General features: G+C 42.1%; 1 long non-coding RNA gene across 1 annotated transcript; it reads right to left on the reverse strand.

Annotated features, from left to right (window-relative positions):
* Nucleotides 1-386: 386 nt before the first annotated feature.
* Nucleotides 387-19,344, reverse strand: LOC121139488. Its single transcript, XR_005876441.1, has 3 exons — nt 18,871-19,344; nt 1,486-1,566; nt 387-729 (listed from the first exon to the last, which is right to left on the reverse strand). It is a non-coding gene; the product is annotated as an uncharacterized LOC121139488 (long non-coding RNA).
* Between the last annotated feature and the right edge of the window lie 2,001 nt (nt 19,345-21,345).

A 21,345-nucleotide genomic window follows, 5' to 3' on the forward strand; every position in this document is an offset into this window, starting at 1 on the left:
AGATTTTTTTTTCTGTGGTCAGTGCTTTTATCAAAGCAGCAGAAGCTCAACCAGAACAAAAGCTCCCACTGGTTTTGCTTAGATGTTTTAGATTGTCTCTGGTTATTGTTTTCTTGTCATTTTTTCACATAGCTCTGTTTTCTGACTCACTGCAGAATAAGGTTCCCAGGTGGCTGAAAATTAGTACTATAACAGGACACATGATTCATTTATCCTTTACCTTGTTATGAAAGTTATATGGTCCCATTATTGACATGAAGGTTGCCTTTCTGGTTCAGCAAGAGGACAACATATGGCATGATTTTTCATTATCTAATGATTGAGCTTTGGAGGAGAAAACTGGGCAGCCGGAAGTAGCGGCGCATTAACCTACAGTGAGTAACTGGTTAAAACAATCAGAAGGTGTCATTTTAATAATAGCAATAATTCTGCCCACTTTCAGGAAAGCCAGTGTGCCCAGTTGGTTTTGTGTTGCTCTTGCAGAATGTGTAACACTCAGTAGCATGTGAGAAAACAAAGATTTACTTGTCTCATGATCCTGAAGATCCAAAAATGCACTGCCAACACTGGTGAGAGCCTTGTAGTGGATGACATCATTCGGCAGGACGTGACTAGCACACAGCAGAGCAGAGTGGAAGCAAGAAACCAGGTGGATGATGGGAACTGAACCCACATCCTCTGGAAGTACTTTAACTGCTGAACAATCTCCCCGATCTTCTTCCTTATTTTCTAAAAGAATAGAATATCTTTTATTTATGACTTGACAATTTCATACACATAAACAATGTATCTTGATCATCTCCACAGCCATTCCCTCTTTCTACTCTCCCCAGACACCCCTAACAAGGCCCCCCTCCCTGATTTGTGTCTTTTCCTTTGTTGTGTGACCTACTCTCTGAGCCCAGTTGGTGCTATATGTTGGAATGCTGACTGACCTTGGTGGCTTGACCTTGGTGCAGGCCTTGTGCAGGTCCCTGCAGCTGCAGTGAGTTCATGCGTGCACTCACATCCAGAAGAGACATTTCCCAGCACTCCTCCCCATCCTCCAGCTCTTACAATCTCCCCACATCACAGTATTCTATTATCCTGTGGTTGTGGGGGGTCAGTGACATGACTTAGATGGCCTATTGAGGACTGAGCAGTCGGCTGTCACTTATCCTCAGCACTTGGAATGACTGTGAACCTCTGTGTAACTGATGGCTATTGGGGAGAGGAACTTCTCCGGCCAAAATTGGGAGCTACACTCATATATGTATATAAACAAGTATCTGGAAGGATTTTGACTATATGACTATTTTGGGAGCAACCATAGCAGTTTAGTCCGTAGGGCCTGTCTGTGGACTTCCCAGCCACAGGCTTTTAACCAGTCTTACAGTACAAGGCATGGATTATCTCCTGTGGAGCAGGCCTTAATGCCAAACCAAAGCAGTTAGTTGTCCCAGAGAGTCACATCACACTATTATCACACCAGTGAGCACATCTTACCTGTGGAGTTCAGTGTTTGGTAATGCCACTGATGAGTTTTCTGCCTTAGTGTTCTCCATGGTACATTCGGCACTCTGAAACCTAGCCCGAGGGAGGAAATTTTCATGTCATTTCCAGCTTGGTTTCCCTATGTCCTGCAACCAAAGCGTGCTGTGTATCAGCAATAATGTCTTACCACATAATTTCTGTTGGGGGACCAAGAACCATAGCAATAGTCTATGTTGTCTGGGAACTGTCTGGGACCTCCTTGACCAGTTACTTATAGGGAGGTAACGCATATCTGGCACGGTTTTGATTTATGAGGTTTTTTATTTTATTTATTTGTGTCTTCTGGGGGAAACATTGTCTATCCAAACTCTTTTTTTGATAGACTTGTGAAGTCATGGGCTTCCATAGATTGCAAGCATATACTTGGCTTTGATCAGTTCACCACTCCTCTTCTCCCCTGTTCCTCCATCCCTATCCCCGCTTAAACCTCTAATCCTCAAAATTCCCTCCCTCAAGCTCCACTTGTTAAGATTCTACCATCTCCCCACTGACCCCACATCAAGGACCAAGCTTCTAATACATGAACCTGTTGGGGACAAAATACATCCACCTACTCTCCTCCCTCAATGCAAAGAGGTACGGTTTTGGAAAAGAGCAATTTGTTTTTATAAAACTCTCTGTTAGAAAAAGTTTCTTTACTCAAAGAATTTCTGGACCTTTTAGTATATGATAATGTCTCTATAGTTACTCAAAGATAAGGCTCTTAGTAGCTATTATTTCTCAAATGTACTTGATCAGAAACTCTTTGTTTAGATCACACTGCAAGGGAAATTTGTGTTTCTCGGGACGCATATTGTTCTAAATATTCTAAATGTTACTTTTTAAACAAACCATGTCTTTAGAATTGTAGGGACTTGACACAGGAAAGAGATCAGCTCCTCCAAGACCCCAACCCAGCGAGCCCAGCTTCAGGTGAGATTGGGTCCCCGGCTGGGACCACCCGCCCATCACCCATCCCCCTCCATCTTCGGGGCCGCTCCGGGCTTCCAGAAGAGCCGCCCACACAGGAAAGAGATCAGCTCCCCAAGACCCCAACCCAGCGAGTCCAGCTTCAGGTGAGATTGGGTCTCTGGCTGGGACCACCCGCCCATCACCCATCCCCCTCCATCTTCGGGGCCGCTCCTGGCTTCCAGAAGAGCCGCCCACACAGGAAAGAGATCAGCTCCCCAAGACCCCAACCCAGCAAGCCCAGCTTCAGGTGAGATTGGGTCCCCGGCTGGGACCACCCGCCCATCACCCATCCCCTCCATCTTCGGGGCCGCTCCGGGCTTCCAGAAGAGCCGCCCACACAGGAAAGAGATCAGCTCCCCAAGACCCCAACCCAGCGAGTCCAGCTTCAGGTGAGATTGGGTCCCCGGCTGGGACCACCCGCCCACCACCCATCCCCTCCATCTTCGGGGCCGCTCCCGGCTTCCAGAAGAGCCGCCCACACAGGAAAGAGATCAGCTCCTCCAAGACCCCAACCCAGCGAGCCCAGCTTCAGGTGAGATTGGGTCCCCGGCTGGGACCACCCGCCCATCACCCATCCCCCTCCATCTTCGGGGCCGCTCCGGGCTTCCAGAAGAGCCGCCCACACAGGAAAGAGATCAGCTCCCCAAGACCCCAACCCAGCGAGTCCAGCTTCAGGTGAGATTGGGTCTCTGGCTGGGACCACCCGCCCATCACCCATCCCCTCCATCTTCGGGGCCGCTCCTGGCTTCCAGAAGAGCCGCCCACACAGGAAAAAGATCAGCTCCTCCAAGACCCCAACTCATCGAGCCCAGCTTCAGGTGAGATTGGGTCCCCGGCTGGGACCACCCGCCCATCACCCATCCCCTCCATCTTCGGGGCCGCTCCCGGCTTCCAGAAGAGCCGCCCACACAGGAAAGAGATCAGCTCCTCCAAGACCCCAACCCAGCGAGCCCAGCTTCAGGTGAGATTGGGTCTCTGGCTGGGACCACCCGCCCATCACCCATCCCCCTCCATCTTCGGGGCCGCTCCCGGCTTCCAGAAGAGCCGCCCACACAGGAAAGAGATCAGCTCCTCCAAGACCCCAACCCAGCGAGCCCAGCTTCAGAAGAGCCGCCCACACAGGAAAGAGATCAGCCCCTCCAAGACCCCAACCCCAGCGAGGCCAGCTTCAGCTTCAGCTGCAGTAAAGAAGGAGACCAGTGGAGACAGAAAGCCCCCACCAGCACCCACTGGAAGAAGAGATGGGAAGAAGACAGAATAAGAGATCACTCAGCAATAGAAACACCAACACGACCCCACCAGAATCCAGGGATCCAACACCAGCAAGACCTGAAAAGCACTACATAGATGAAGAAGAGGAGACAGACCTTAAAAATTATTTCATGAAGATGATGGAGAGCCTCAAGGAAGAAACGAGGAAATCCCTTAAAGAAATAGAAGAAAAAACAAACAAAAAAATCCATGAAATGGGGGAAAAATTCAAGAAATAAACAAATCTCTCAAAGAATCTAAAGAGCACCAAGAAAAAACAACCAAGAAAATTAAGGAAACAGCTCAAACAGTTGAAGGATTGAAAGCTGAAATAGAAACGATAAAGAAAACACAGAATGAAGGGATGCTGGAAATAGAAAAGCTCGGTAAACGGTCTGGAATCACAGATGCAAGCATCACCAATAGAATACAAGAGATAGAAGAGAGAATCTCAGGTGTTGAAGACTCATTAGAGGACATAGCATCGTCAACCAAAGAAAATCTCAAAACCAACAAATCCTTAACACAAAATATCCAGGAAATATGGGACACCGTGAAGAAGCCAAACCTGAGAATAATAGGTATAGAAGAAGGTGAAGAACTTCAACTTAAAGGTACAGAAAACATATTCAACAAAATCATAGAAGAAAACTTCCCTAACCTAAAGAAAGATATGCCTATGAAAGTACAAGAATCTTACAGAACACCAAATAGGCTTGACCAGAAGAAGAAGTCACCTCGCCATATAATAATCAAAACATCAAACCTACAGAGCAAAGAGAAAATATTAAGAGCAGCTAAAGAAAAAGGCCAAGTAACATACAAAGGCAGACCTATCCGAATTACACCTGACTTCTCAATGGAAACGATGAAAGCCAGAAGATCCTGGTCAGATGTCCTACAAACGCTAAGGGAACAAGGATGCCAGCCCAGACTACTATATCCAGCAAAGCTCTCAATTACCATAGATGGAGAAAACAAAATATTCCATGACAAAGCCAGATTTAAACAATACGTATCCATGAATCCAGCTCTACAGAAAATGCTAGAAGGAAAACCTAGAGCCAAGGAAGATAACTACATTCACAAAGACACAGGCAATATAGAATCATACTTTACAAAACACTAAAAGAAAAAGGGAGGAGAAACTACACAAAATAACTTCACTAACAATAAATCAAGCGCAAACAAGGATCACCAATCAATGGTCATTAATATCCCTCAATGTCAATGGCCTCAACTTACCTATAAAAAGACACAGACTAGCAGAATGGATACGAAGACAGAACCCTTCCTTCTGCTGCATACAAGAAACACATCTCAACACCAAAGACAGACGTTATCTCAGAGTAAAGGGCTGGGAAAAGATCTTCCAATCAAACGGCCCCAAGAAACAAGCGGGCGTAGCAATCCTAATATCTAACAAATTAGACTTCAAATTAAAATCAATCAAAAGAGATGAAGAAGGGCACTTCATATTCATCAAAGGAAAAATACATCAAGACGAAGTCTCGATTTTAAATATCTACGCCCCAAATACAAAGGCACCTACATTCGTGAAAGAAACATTACTAAAGCTCAAAATGCACATAAAATCTCACACACTAATAGTAGGAGACTTCAACACTCCGCTCTCACCGCTAGATAGGACCTCCAGACAGAAACTTAACAAAGAAACAAAAGAATTAATAGAAGTTATGACCCAACTGGGTTTAACAGACATCTATAGAACATTCCACCCAAATACAAAGGGATATACCTTCTTCTCGGCACCACATGGAACCTTCTCTAAAATTGACCACATAATAGGAAACATAGCAAATCTCCACAGATACAAAAAAATTGGAATAACCCCCTGCATCTTATCAGACCACCATGCATTAACATTAGAATTCAACAATAACACAAATCGCAGAAACCCTACAAACTCATGGAGATTGAACAATGCACAATTGCACCATCCCTGGGTAAAGGAACAAATAAAAAAAGAAATTAAAGACTTCCTCGATTTCAATGAGAATGAAGACACAACATACACAAACTTATGGGACACTTTGAAAGCAGTGCTGAGAGGAAAGTTTATAGCACTAAGTGCCCACATGAAAAAACTGGAGAACAGTCATACTAGAGAATTAATAGCACAGCTGAATGTTCTAGAACAAAAAGAAGCAAACTCCCCCAGGAGGAGCAGACGCCAGGAAATAATCAAATTGAGGGCTGAAATCAATCAAGTAGAAACCAGGAAAACATTGAGAAGAATCAATGAAACAAAGAGTTGGTTCTTTGAGAAAATCAACAAAATAGACAAACCTCTGTCCAAACTAACCAAAAGACAGAGAGAGAACATGCTAATTAACAAAATCAGGGATGAGAAAGGGGACATAACAACGGACTCTGAGGAAATCAAGAGAATCATCAGGGCATACTTTGAAAATCTGTACTCCACAAAATTTGAAAATTTAAAGGAAATGGACAATTTCCTGGATAGATATCACTTGCCAAAACTAAATCAAGAACAGATAAATAATCTAAACAGACCTATAACCCCTAATGAAATAGAAGCAGTCATCAAAAGTCTCCCAAACAAAAAAAGCCCAGGCCCAGATGGCTTCAGTGCAGAATTCTACCAGAAATTCAAAGAAGAGCTCATTCCAATACTCGTCAAAGTATTCCACACTATAGAAGCAGGAGGCTCACTGCCAAACTCTTTCTACGAGGCTACAATTACCTTGATACCCAAGCCACACAAAGACACAACTAAGAAAGAGAACTATAGACCAATTTCCCTCATGAACATTGATGCAAAAATACTCAATAAAATACTTGCAAACCGGATTCAAGAACACATCAGAAAAATCATCCACCATGATCAAGTAGGCTTCATTCCAGGAATGCAGGGATGGTTCAACATTAGAAAATCTATCAATGTAATCCACCATATTAACAATCTGCGAAAGAAAAACCACATGATCATCTCACTAGATGCTGAAAAAGCCTTTGACAAAATCCAGCACCCCTTCATGATAAAGGTCCTAGAGAGATCAGGGATAACAGGAACGTACCTGAACATAATAAAAGCAATATACAGTAAACCAACAGCTAACATCAAACTAAATGGAGAGAAACTCAAAGCAATTCCTCTAAAATCAGGAACAAGACAAGGCTGTCCACTCTCTCCATATCTCTTCAATATTGTACTTGAAGTTCTAGCTACAGCAATAAGACAACAAAAGGAGATAAAGGGGATACAAATAGGAAAAGAAGAAGTCAAACTTTCATTATTTGCAGATGATATGATAGTTTACATAAGTGACCCAAAAAACTCCGCAAGGTTACTCCTAGAGCTGATAAACAGCTTCAGCAAAGTGGCAGGATACAAGGTAAACTCAAAAAAATCAGTGGCCCTATTATATACAGATGATAAAGTGACTGAGAAAGAAATCAGAGAAACATCACCTTTTACAATAGCCAAAAACAGCATCAAATATCTGGGGATAATGTTAACCAAGGAAGTGAAAGACCTGTATATCAAAAACTTTGTGTCTTTGAAGAAAGAAATCAAAGAAGATACCAGAAAATGGAAAGATCTCCCATGCTCTTGGATTGGTAGGATCAACATAATAAAAATGGCAATCTTGCCAAAAGCAGTCTATAGATTCAATGCAATCCCTATCAAAATTCCATCACAATTCTTCAAGGACCTGGAAAGATCATTAATCAACTTTATATGGAAAAACAAAAGGCCCAGGATAGCCAAAACATCCCTATACAATAAAGGAACTTCAGGAGGCATCACCATACCTGATTTCAAGCTCTATTATAGAGCTATAGTCCTGAAAACAGCTTGGTATTGGCACAAAAATAGGCAGGTAGACCAATGGAACCGAATCGAAAGCCCTAATTTTAACCCACACACCTATGAACACCTGATTTTTGACAAAGAAGCTAAAACTGTACAGTGGAAAAAAGAAAGCATCTTCAACAAATGGTGCTGGCATAACTGGGTAATGGTATGCAGAAGACTGCAGATAGATCCATGTTTATCGCCTTGTACAAAACTTAAGTCCAAATGGATCAAAGATCTCAACATACATCCAGCCACACTGAAACTTTTAGAAGAGAAAGTGGGAGATACTCTTCAACGAGTTGGTACAGGAGACCACTTCCTAAACATAACACCAGTGGCACAGGCACTGAGATCAACAATTAACAAATGGGACCTTCTGAAACTAAAAAGCTTTTGTAAGGCAAAGGACACAATCAAAAAGACAAAAAGGCAGGCCACAGAATGGGAAAAGATATTCACTAACCCTACATCTGACAGAGGGCTAATCTCCAAAATTTACAAAGAACTCAAGAAACAAGTCTCCAAAACACCAAAGGATCCACTTGAAAGGTGGGGTACAGAGCTAAATAGAGAATTCTCAGTAGAGGAGGCTAAAATGGCCAAGAGACACTTAAGAAAGTGCTCAACATCCTTAGCCATCAGGGAAATGCAAATCAAAACAACTCTGAGATACCATCTTACTCCTGTCAGAATGGCTAGAATCAAAAACACCGAAGACAATTTATGCTGGAGAGGATGTGGAGAGAGAGGATCACTCCTCCATTGCTGGTGGGAATGCCGACTCATACAGCCTCTTTGGAAATCAGTATGGAGATTCCTCAGGAAAATGGGAATTAATCTACCACTAGACCCAGCAATTCCACTCTTAGGCATTTATCCAAATGAGGCAGGTTCATACAACAAGGGCATCTGCTCCACTATGTTCATAGCAGCATTGTTTGTAATAGCCAGAACCTGGAAGCAACCTAGATGCCCCTCAACTGAAGAGTGGATAGAGAAAATGTGGTACATTTACACAATGGAGTATTACTCAGCAGAAAAAAACAATGGAATCTTGAAATTCGCAGGGAAATGGATAGCACTGGAAGAAACCATCCTGAGTGAGGTAACCCAGTCGCAAAAAGACAAACATGGTATGTACTCACTCATATATGGATTTTAAATATGGATCAGGATAGTGCCAGTCTGCACTTCCACAGATAGAGAGTCTGGGAAACAGGAAAGAACCTAAAAGATATGCATATATGCATAGTACCCAAGAGAAGAGGATGGAGACAAGATCCTCTGAATGGATGGGGAACAGGGCGAGGGGGGGTAGTGGGACCTGGGAAGAGTAGAGGGGGTAAAGAGGAAGGGAGTTGGTCATGGGGGAACAGGAAGTTGAGGGGGTGGGGGTAAAATAGGGGGAAGAGGGAATCATAGGATCGAAGACAGATCAGGCACCAGAGTGACCTCGAGTGATCTAAAGGTATAACATCAATTGGCAAGCTAAGCAATAGTGGAAGGACCACCTCGAATGCCCATTCCTGATAATGAACTTGATGTCTATAACTATCCGGGAGCCTTCATCCTGGGACTGATGGAAGCAGAGGCAAACACACAACTAAGCACTGAACTGAACCCAAGGAACCCAGTGACAGAGAGAGAGGAGTGATGAGCAAATTGGCAAGGAATGGGCTGGCAAAACCAGCAGAGACAGCTGATCTGAACAGGGGAGTGCTCTTGGACCCCAGACCGACAGTGGGGAGGCCAGAATGGGACTGATCTGGACCCCCCAAATGTGAGTGTCAGTGAGAAGGCCTGGGCAACCTATGGGGCTCTGAGCTGTGGATCAGTGTCTATCCCTGGTATACAATCTGTCTTCATGTGCCTATGGCACAAAGAGAGATGCTCTCTCAGCCTGGACTCTTAGGGGAGTGCCTTGACCCTACCAAGAGTGAAATGATAGACTTTAGACATCCCCTATGTGGAGGGATTTGGCAATAGGGTGGGAGGGAGGGTGGAAGGGGAGTGCGGGAGGAGGGGAGGGAGAGGGAACTGGGATTGACATGTGAAACAAGCTATTTAAAATTAAAATAAAAAATGATTAAAAAAAAAAAAAAAGAATTGTAGGGACTTGAACATACTATTTTGATTTTCCTGTCAGAGAATTACTTTTAGTTCATAATATATACTTGACTAGCATCCACTGAAAGATATTGTCAAAAACAGAGCCATCAGACTGGGTGTGGTTCATACCAGTCATTCTAGCATTTGAGGGTTAGAAGTAAGAAAACAAAGTTCAAGGTCATTCTTGGCTACATATTGACTTCAAGGCCACAATAGCACTTATTACTACATACAATTGCATAGATGACCTTGTAGACATTGTCTGTAACCCAATCAGTAAGTTTCCATGACTATTCATGAAAATATTTAAGTCAACAACACAGTGACAGTTGTATTTCTTCTGGACCTTTATTTCTAAAATATCCAGATTTTTTAAAAATAAAATTTACTGCTGAGTTTTTTCTTTGCATTGACTAGTAGGGAATTCAGAGTGAATAATGTCAGCCTACCTGTAACATTATTATGTGGTATGTACTTTGTAGAGATTAAATGGTTTACATTTAATTTCTTTGTTGTTTTTGAGACAATTATCTTGCTATGTAGTTCTGGTAAGCCTGGAACTCACTATGTAGAGCACTGTGGAGTTGAACTTGCATTGATCCTCCCAATTCTGGCTGAGTACTGGGATCACAGGTATGCATACCACATGTGGCTAAGACATAGCTAAAGACAGAACAAATTTTTGTCAGTATGGGGAACTGAACCTAGGCCTTACATATCATGAGTAAGTTTCCTATCACTGAGCTCCATACCAGCATCATTTGTTTCTCATACTTTTCCCATTTATTTGTATTCTAAACTTAAATCATATTCACTAACCCTTTCAATGAATATTTATTTGGCACCCTCTGTTAGCCAAAACTTATGTAGATATTGGGAATATAGTCGTGAAAGAGCTACAATGTCTTCACTGTCTAGGTAGCAGTAGTTTAGTAAATAGGCAATATGTTATATCCAGTATAAGAACCTGATGGAACAGTAAACAAGAGATAGCTAATTCCTTTGCTGAGACTAGGACACACTGTAAAGTCTACTATGTATAATCACCAGAAATAAGCTTCAAGCAAAATGGCATACTGACAATATTGGATTCCTTCTTTATCTCACAGTCAAAAGCAGTGGTGACCAATCTATGTGACACCATTGTGTCCTGGTGCTGCATTAATGTCGGTTTCTCTTGTTAGGGGACTTGAATCAACATCCACTCTCATTTCCTGATAGAAGATTTTGCCAAGTCTCATGGCTAAATATACCTGGTCTTGGAGACCCTGTGTTTTCAACAGTCCTGGGTCTGAGGGCCCTATTATGTTATTCAATGGAAAGAGACAGAGAGAGAGAGAGAGAGAGAGAGAGAGAGAGAGAGAGAGAGAGAGAGAGAGAGAGAGAGAGAGAGAGAGAGAGGGGCGAAGAGAAGAGGAAGAGGAGAAAAGGAGGACATCAGGACATATTTATTTCAACAGTAATTTAGTAAGAAAAATGGAAAAAGAGCCAAATCAGGACCCAGTAGAAAAACTGTCAGAACACAGGAAGCCCACAGTGGTTCCGCATCCTTGGGAAGAAGAGAAGTTTGTAGGTATTCTATGCTACAGAGAAATTGGGAAGAGTAAATATAGAATGCAGCTTGTAGGTCTGGAGATGCCACAGGTAATGACAACCTCCCAAGAGCACTGCTAACTGAGTGATGAGAGTGCACGGAGTTAAGGTTTCCACAACCTCTGGCAACCATTAAGTACTGAGGCAATGGGAAGAGCAGGCATGAACTAGCTTCTTAACATGTAGAGCAGAAGGAAAGGGAGATGGGGTGGTACCCTGGAAAGAGTGAGTCAGGGTGGCCCTTAAGGGAATGGCAGGATCAGGAAAGGGTTAGTGCTTTTTTTGAATGACCGAATATTTCAGCAGCATGCATCTCTTGGTACAAAAGACCGAGGAGATGTAGCCCTGCTGTGGTTGCTTGGCATCGGGATAATGCATACAGTCAACATGGTGAAATGCTTCTTAAAAGAGCACTTGAGTAATAACCTAAATTTTTAGGAGGGGTGGTGATTTCTTATCTGCCATATCTTGATCAAACTTCAGATAGCCTTAACCTAATATTTGAAAAGTGAATAGTTTAAACTCATTTGTTGAGCTGTTCCTTTGCCCTGGGGTAACAGCCAAACAGTTACAACCAAACAGAGAGTTTTGCAAGCAGAGTATCTACCTTGGCAGCAGCTGCCAAGCTGGCAGCTCTCCTGGATAAAAGTCGTAGGCTTGGCTGGGGAGCAGAGAAGTTCAAAGGTTGAGGACTTACCTAAAGTTGTTCTGCACCTATACACAGAATGTTGGGTGGTACTTCAGGAAACAGGGCCATGGGGCAAATAATTTCCTGGTGGCTTCTGAATATGGCTCAATACACAGAACACACACACACACACACACACACACACACACACACACAATTGGTCTTCCATGTATGCCTTCTGAGACTCAGGGTTGCTGAGAATAAGATTTTGGTCACAGCTACTTCTGAGTCTATTGCCTCTGTGGCCAGTAATCCCTGCTGCCCTGGATCTACGCCTCTCTTGCCAAGTCCTGACATCTGACTTCCCTTCATCCTCTCTGCAGATGTTTGTGACACAGTGACTTGTTTCCTTCATCATCAGTGCTGGCAGACCCCTCTCCACTCTGACACCTTTGTCACTTTCCCCTACCCATTTCTCCCAAGACCCAGTTCTAAGTCACTGAATGAGAGGAAGAAAACTAGATATCAATGTCAGCCAGCTTCAGTAAATGCTTACTGTTTGGCATGAATTATTTTTCATTTCCATTATTATGACTATTTGAGGTAACAGATTTGCAGAGGAAGAAATAGGACAAAGCTTATGTTGCCACTTAGCTCAGAAGTTTGAGAACTGGGAGTCTAGCCACAGAGTCCAGATATTAACTCAATGTTATACTATCTCGTGTGTAAATTTAGTTGAAAAATAGCAGAAACAAAGTAAGTTCTCTACATCACCAGGAGCCAGAACCCCAGGAAAACACTTAGTATTGGGAGAATCAGGACCCAGACATAGAATCAGGCAAACAGCCCTAAATCTCAGTATTGACAAGGATGTTTCCCTCCACCTAAGGCCCTAGGATCCTGATCCTAACTTCATAAAAGCTGTTCCCTCAGATGGCTGACTAGGTCTAGAAAAAGAGGAACTACCTGGTCGGAAAGAAAGGGAGCAGAGATTTAAGCTTTTCCTGCCAGTCTCCTAGCCCTGCTGTTTTCCTTGAACTCACAGGTAAAGTCCCAATGTCGGTAAGAGTTCCTTCAGAAAGACACGGAAGTCCTACCCTTGATTTGGAAGTAGAGTGTTAGCATATGCTCAAGTATAAATGAGGCATTAAAGGAGGGAAGGCCAATAAAATCTGACTGTCATTAAGAAAAGGGAAATTTGAATACAGAGACAAACTTGCACAAGGTGAATGCATGCAAAGATTAAATGCAATGATCAGAATGATGCATCTACAGGCCAAAGATTACCAGCAAACCCCAGAGGTTAGGAGAGAGGCAAGCAACCATTTTCCCTTGCAGCTATCAGATGGGACCAACCTTGTGAACACCTTGATTTTAGATTTCTAATCCCCAGAACTGTGAGACAGTACATTTCAGTTTATAAAATGATCTCATTAGTTGTTTTCTGCACTAGCCCTACTAGGAAACTAGTGTAAATCCTAATATCAAGATCCCATCTCTAAACCTGATTGGGTATGTATGAAAAAGTCCAGGCTAGAGTTTATAGTTGCAAGTCACTAGGCCCTCTCAGGGACCCATTTTTTAATAAATCAAAAACCCTGAAGCAAGCAGGAAGGGACAGGAGATACAAAACAGAACATAGCAAACTCCTTGATAACAAGGAGATGGGCAGAGGCCATACCTAGTCCTCATGCCCATGTGCACTTCCTAAACTGGATTTTGTTTTGTATGTGGTGCTGTGAATGAAACCCATGGCTCCATACGTGCTGGGCAAGTGCTTTGCTCCTGGAATTGTGTTCCTAAGTCTGGTACTTATTTTGAAGGTCTTAATAATGTTTGGAACACTGCATCCTCAAAACGGGAACTGGATACACACCTGTACTACTAGCTCCTGGGAAAGCCAAGGCGAGAAGATCCCTTGAGCCCGGGAGTAATACAACAACAGGTAACATGGCAACAAGCAATACAACAAGTAACACGGTAACAAGTAATATGGCAACAACCCTGCATAATACAATCCCCATCTCGAAAAGCGAAACAAAACAGGTAAAAGATGGGAGATTTGTCCTACAAGAGACTTCCATTCCCATCACTCTCTGGTTGTAACTTCCACTGATGAAGGATACTGGGATGTGTAAAGTATGATCTGCAGGGCTAGCCTTAGCAGGATATAACGAAGTATGGCATAGTCTTGGTAGAGGTATGCATCAATGCTGCCACTCTGCCAATAGCTGCCGTTATTTAAGAATATGAACCACTAGAATCCACAAACGTGTTAGAATCAAATAGGAGTATTGGAAGTCCCATCAATTCCACTGCTACGACCACTCTCTAAGGTCTGCAAGGACTCCAAAAACAGGGCTGTATGATCACATATCAGCAAGCCTCCTCAGAGTCAAGGTTAACCCATCACCTGTGTCTGAAGCTTAAGTCAAGGTGGGGCCCATACCGTCTCAAATCAAGTTTTTCCTGAGACAGAAAAACAATAGCAAGCCTGTTCTAGTCAAAAGGCTTCTAGGCTTCCCTTTCCTTTTATCCAATAAAAGATTTCTATCAACACATACACATGAAATTAGAAAGCAGGAGTGTTTTCTCCAGGGTACAAAAGACTGCCATGAGGGACTCACTCATTGTCCTGAATGCAGGACTATGGTCAAATCAACCTTTCTTTTCTCTGTTGCAGAAGATAAGCTCCCACAGTAAGTCCAAGATAACTTCTGAGTCTACAGTTTCACAATTCTGTCTTAAATCACCAACATTCTTGTGGTTGTACAAATGAGATGCCATTTTCAGCATATGTTCTCAAACATTCATTTTGGAAATCAGAAAGAGAAAAATGAACTGCAGTCATAGTGGAAACACATTTTATGTTCCCACTTTGACATAATTAAGCATCCTACCATTAAATAAAATATTCTAATAATACTAATACAATGATACAATGTCACTCAATACCTTTCATAATGAAGCAAACCTTGTTTGGGTAGTTACCAGTGGATGTAAAATGGGAATGGGGTGAGATGGAAGACGTAATTACACCAGTTGAGGCCATTTCTTTGTTCCAATTGTTCTTGCAGCTTCAGTGGAGTTTTTTTTTTGTAACCTTACTGCCCAGGACTTTTGTGTCATTCACTTAGGCATTGTCAGAATGTGTGCCTTACTCCATGCCTCAAAAGAAATTGTCTCCCCAAAGATCAAAATCTCTGTTTTGACCCACATAGTTCACACACAGTAGCATTTTCTTTATCACTATATTATTGAAATTTAAAGATATAATATTAAACATTTTCAGTGGTGGTCGCTAATGAAATTTTGCCTTTTACAAAGCGAGGCCACATAATAGGACTCTACCTGCCAATTGCAGGGGACAGCCAAGGCTTTCAGTGAATGGACTTTGTGCTGACAGGCTCTTAAAAGATTGTGTGTGTGGCCTTTAGCCCTTGAACATGGCAAGCATTTTCCGTGGATAGTAGCCTTGAAAGCCCTATGGCCCATAACAAAAGGAGAATTTCCCTCCTTTTATGGGGTCAAACATATGTCGCATACTTCCCTGTCAGCCCTGACCACAGACAAGATCCTTTCATAGTCAGCATACATAAAGCCTGTAATTATCAGCCACAGGTAGTGGCCACCTGCTCATGGAATAGACAGAAATGGGAAATGTGGCGGGGGCTGTAGCAAGAATGCTCCTTTTGAATGGGCCCCAAGAGGCCCTGCTTCAGAGAGTCTTTGGATAGATAGGATTTAAATCAGCCTCCTACTGCTCACTGACCTGGCAATTTCAGAGGCAGAAGGCAATCATACATAGACAATTACGTCTCTGAGGACTTCCCTAACATCTCTTTGGAGGCCATGGCTTCGTTGCATTCCACGCTACTGTATTCTCTGGGTTAACTGTTGCTTTCAGGCCGTGGTTCATTTGTTCGGTATTCATATTGATGTTTAATTATGCTCTTGTGAATTGCCTTTAGGACACGGGGCTCAGTCTCTCAGCTCTCAGGAGTGTTGCCCACTGAAGAATCCAGCTGAGATCCTCTTTAGAAATTGTCTTCTTCCCAGAAGAGCTGCTGGACACAGGCATGCACCCCTCCTTGGTAGCCCATGTTGGTGACATTCTGTGCGGAAGTGAGGGCTCAGCCTCTTATCTCATTCTGGGAAGCACTGGGGAGCTTTCCAGGTTCAAAGCCCCCTGGGGGATCTCTAATGTTAACTGAACAGGAATTCAGTTTCTCTTTTTGTCCTGTTGTCTCTCTTGTCCCCTCCTTGTTATTGACCACATTCCCCTCCAAAATTATCTGCAAATAACCTAATATAGATTTGTAAAAATTATTTCATATTTCCATCCTTAAATTTTAAAACAGACATTAAAATTCAGAGTGGTGACCAGACATTTCACTGTCTCCGATTTGGACTCCTGGAATGAAAGACTCCAGCCATGTAGTGACAGCCTCCTGTGTGACATTAGTCTAGAACAGCTTGACTCACCCAGTCCATTAGACATTATAACTCTTGGGATTAGCTTTCTGTACACATTATTTCTACAGTGCTTAGTCACTTCCAGATTTCTAAAATAAGTCTTAAGATACGATCTGTTCCACATCTCCCTTTGATGTTGGTCAAGGATATAAAACTTCAGTTAGACTAAAGAAATAAGTTCAAGAGATCCGATGCACAACATGGAGAATAACAACATGCAAAATTCCTGGAAATCTCCAAGGGTTTGGATTTTAATTTATCACAAAGTCTGTGAGGCAAAACATATGTGAAATCTGCAGGATTAAGCCATCCCACAATATTTAGCAAGTTCAAAAAATGTGTACAATTATTACATACAACTTCTATGCATCAACTAAAATAAATTTAGAAGAGAAAAGTTGGGATTTCCTTGCTTTCTGATCACAGCTATGATCAAGCTCTATATAAATTAAGCACTGTTAAGTATACTGTTGAATTTCTGCTAACCTATTTATTTTAAGTCTGTGAAATGGAAGCAAAAATAATGATATGGGATTGTCTTAGAGATTAAGTGAGGTAACGTGTAAAAAGTTTTTAGCAAAGGCACAAAGTAACAGATGAGTAGATTTCCAGTTGTCCTTTAATTGTTAGGTTAATAAGAGAGAGTTCCTGGAGATCAGAAAGGAGATACCATATACAGATTAGTAAGTGCTGGAATGGTGGCCTATTGCCCTGCATGAGAAAGCTGTCCCCACTGGGTCCTAGCCAGGTTTTATCGTCAACTTAATGCAACCTAGAGTCATCTGGGAAAAGGGAACTTCAATTGAATTCCCTTAATCAGATGGACCTGTGGGCATGTCTAATGCAGATTGTTTTGACTGCTGGCCTATGTGTGAGGGTCCAGTCCACGGTGGGAAGCACCATTCCCTAAGCTTGGTTGGATAAGAAAGGTAGCTGGTCATGGCTCGTGACCATGCCAATCAGCAGCGTTCCCTCATGGTTTCTGCTCGACTTCTTCAGACTGTTACCTGGACATATAAAGGTGAAATAAACTCTATTTTTTGGTCAGTGCTTCAGCACAGTACTGGGAAGCAAACTAGAACACACTAGCAAGGAATGACAGCAACAGCCAAATAGAAAAGAGACTCCTTACTTGACCCGTGAGATGACCATCACTAGCAAGAAATGACTGGCTCTTCATTGGACTGGAGAGGGAAAGTGTGACTTTAAAAGTGGTATGCCTTGAAGAGGCATGATTTCTGCTTACATTAGATTGCTTGAAGGTGTTTGAAAAAAAACCCAGCCTAAGGACTAACAAGTGCAAATGACGATCTAATAGAAAAAGCATGTTGTTTTAGCATATCCACCCACCGCTAAGGGCATGCGCCTAGTGTGAGCTCTGATAGGGGTGATGCTGCAAGTCCGAAGCAAAAGGCTGGGGAAGGATGAAAGTGTTCTGTCTACCAGGGAAAGGAAACATGGAAGGGGAGCATATATAGGGGGTAAACACATTGGTCTGACCAGATTTTGAGGTAGCTTGCCCTCCCCTAACACCCTACAAACTCTTTAGGGAAGTCATGCTGCTCGTTGATGCTTGCTGTTAAATAAATGTTTGTAAAGATGGCTGAGCTCTGTGTTAATATTGGGAAAGGTGGGCCTGCATCTGGGGAACATTCCATGAAATCTCCTGAGCCTCATGGCTTCATGCTCACCCATTGAGAGGTTTGGTGTTTAATGCTTTTTCTCTGTCAAAGGTGCATTAAGTAGGAGCTTTGGAGGAAGTAATGTTTCCAAGGCTATTCATTCAACAAATGAAATGAGCGCTTTCCATATGGTTGTTCTGTGAACTCAGGAGGTAACACAGAGGCATGGTTTACCCTTAGCTATAGGTTTAATGAGAAGGATAAGGGACATAGTGGTAAGTGATATGATGGGGATATACAGACAGTGCTATAGGAGCACCTAGGAAAATACCAGGAGAAACTGTACTGACAAACATTCCATGCTAGTCAAACGGCTCATGGAAAACATTTGTTTCACAATCAAAATTGAAGCAATCAAGGCATAACACTTTTCTGTTTTTCCTCTGTTTCATTTCATGGTATCTGTACAAATAGTTTATTTCCAGATGATTCTGCTCCCCAGAGAGAAGTCCTGGGAAAAAATACTCTACAACTAGTAGATCTTTCAGAAAAAGACCAAAAGAAAGAGATAGTTCATTAGTAAGAAAGAAAGAGTGTCTTGGGTTAGAGATTACTTCTACACAAGTACAATGATGCCTGGAGCCAAACTGACTTTCTAATAAGCTTACTTCTTTACTGTGCAATTAACAGAACTGCTGTAAACCCAGATCTGAAAGAAAATTCCAGAATAAGTAAATATATGTATTTGGGGGCATACCATTTTAAGATAGCATATTTTAAGACAGCATTGTTGTTCAGTATGAATAAAAGAATGAGTTGACTAAAGCAAGGAGACATTTAAAACAGTGAAGTTTACATACGTCAGATGAAGTCTATCCTTGATATGTGTTCCAGAAATTACATATTTATTTTGGCAGTTCTTAAATTCCTCCAAACATTTTCAAGTTTTCTTTAGAGATAGTTGGGAGATTTTCGTTTGTTTTTGGAGGCAATGGAGCTTGATCCAAGAGCTTTACACAAGGCAGGCAATCTTCTTTCCATCCTCAGCTCCATTTTTACCTTTTCCTTGGAAACAGGATCTCACAAAGTTGCCCAGGCAGGAATAAATTCACCAATGACATAGACAGACCTTGAACTTGTGATTCTCTGGCCTCAGCCTCCCAAGTAGCTGGAATGAAAAGTTGGTACCACCAGACTTGACTCCATAGTTGGAGATTTAACCAAGAAACCACATGCATGCCTTTATTTGATTAAGAAGCCCATTGAACTGTAAAGAATTCAAAAGACTCAGCTTGGCTCTGCCATTTGCCAGCTCTGTTCCTTTGGGAGAGGAGCTTGGCTTCCCCGTGTCTCAATACGCTCATCGTAAAAGAGAGCAACGGTGCCAGCTCTTTTCTGCATTTACAGAAGTCATGGGGTGACACAAGCACCCAGCACTTGACTGCCACACAGCAGCTACTCCAAAACCTTTCCTCTGCCATCACTTACTGGCAAGTTTCATTATCACCCAAAAGTACTTTCAGACAACCTATTTATTGTTATTAAATGTTGAATATTTGATGCCATTGAGAATCTGCAAAGAATCTGCTAGCAACTCCCAGAAATTTCTAGAAATAGTCAAACCAATGTTATTAAGAATAAAGACTTTAACATATTGTCCGTAAGGCTGAAAACTATAGAAACAACCCAGAATTATTAGGGTTTTAAAAAAATAACTTACAGCATCTATTGCATGTCATTTAAAAGGGTGCTCTGTTTTTACATACATGGAAAGACATCTCAAGCATCTTTTTCTCAGCCCTGGAATTGCACAAGTGACTTGTTACACTTGGTTTTTTACCTGGGTACCAGGGATCCAAATTCAAGCCCTCAAGCTTGAGTGGCAAACATCTTCCTAGGCACTTTGTGTGCTTATTACAATGTAGTCCTACCCCTGTCTGAAGATGATGTGCAAAACAACTTGGACCTTAAAAGAAAACAAAACCCCCTAAAAACAAAACCCCCAAACAAACCAAAATACAAAGAAAGTCTCATCATGGAAGCTGTAGTGTGACACAGTGAGTCGCACAGTATACACTTCAGTCTACACATCTTTACTTGCAAGTGTTCATTACAGTGAGTCCTTGGTCTGGTTCAAGGTCTCTGACTTCTGCTACACCCTTGATACTGTGCCCTTACTGGGACTTCTCTTGGATATCCTGTTGTAGCCTTGAGCTCGCACTCTTTTGTGATTATAACACAAGGGGGGAAAGGACAGAGAAGATTTCCTATATGTTCCGAAAAATACCAAAAAAGAGAAAAAGAAATTATTGAAATGTTTCAAGCCATGTTTACCTTTAGAAGTAGTTCTAGTATTGGGAGTCTAATCCTTATTTGAAAAGCATATGGATCCTAATACTTCATGAAGAAAATTGGCCTATAGTATACACTATAGTATATACCTATAGTAATCACCATTCACATCATTTAGAGTCATACTGTAAGGGAGTCTATAAACAATTAGTATCTATTTTATATACATCATAAGTACACCTTTCAGCTAAGGCACTGACAGTCAGTGTGGCTTAGAGTCATTTGAGGCCTCTCTACCTACAAGTTTCTTACTGACTTATTAGGATACCAGGCACTCCATTACCAAGGAGCTTAATTTCTTCAGACTAAGGAATTACTTAAATGCTGCTTTGAACCTCCCTCTCCCATGCTCCTACAGCATGCTGGTACTTCTATCAGAAAGTTTCTATGAGTTTTTATTGTTTCCTATGTGCTCCTTAGGACTCAGCTCCTTCCAGCAGGCGCTGTGTCTGGGTGACGGTTTCCCAGTGCATTCCTCAAGGCCAGGAACAAAGAAGGTTCTCGACAAGAGTACCAGTTGTGTGGAGAAATATCACATAAAGCCAGCTCCTAACCTATTGCTCCTACTTCAACTGCTGAAAAGTAGAATTGTGGAAACGTGAAGGCATTTTGTAATCTATGGCCACTCTACAATTGTACACTAGTAACACCAAAATGCAAATTGATTTTTTTCAGATGATTTCTAGGAGGGAGGATTTGATGGTGGAAATATGCTGGCCTGAATATTCTCCACCTGATAAGGGCAAGGCTCCCTGACCTATCTTCAAGCCGTTTGCATTCTAAGGACTCCAACTTTTTGCAGGAAGGACTATTAGAAAAAGAAGCCAATGAGAAATGTTTCACTTCTGTTGAAAAAAAAATTCCAGCGACAAATGAATGGGCAAAGATTATATAGGAGCAAAGAATAAGAAAATACATAGAGTACATCCTGAAAGACTCAAATAGAATCTTTCAGCTAATCCATAATCTTTGGTCGATGACAT

Source organism: Mesocricetus auratus, unplaced genomic scaffold, assembly GCF_017639785.1.
Source record: "Mesocricetus auratus isolate SY011 unplaced genomic scaffold, BCM_Maur_2.0 Super-Scaffold_15014, whole genome shotgun sequence".
NCBI lineage: Eukaryota > Metazoa > Chordata > Mammalia > Rodentia > Cricetidae > Mesocricetus > Mesocricetus auratus.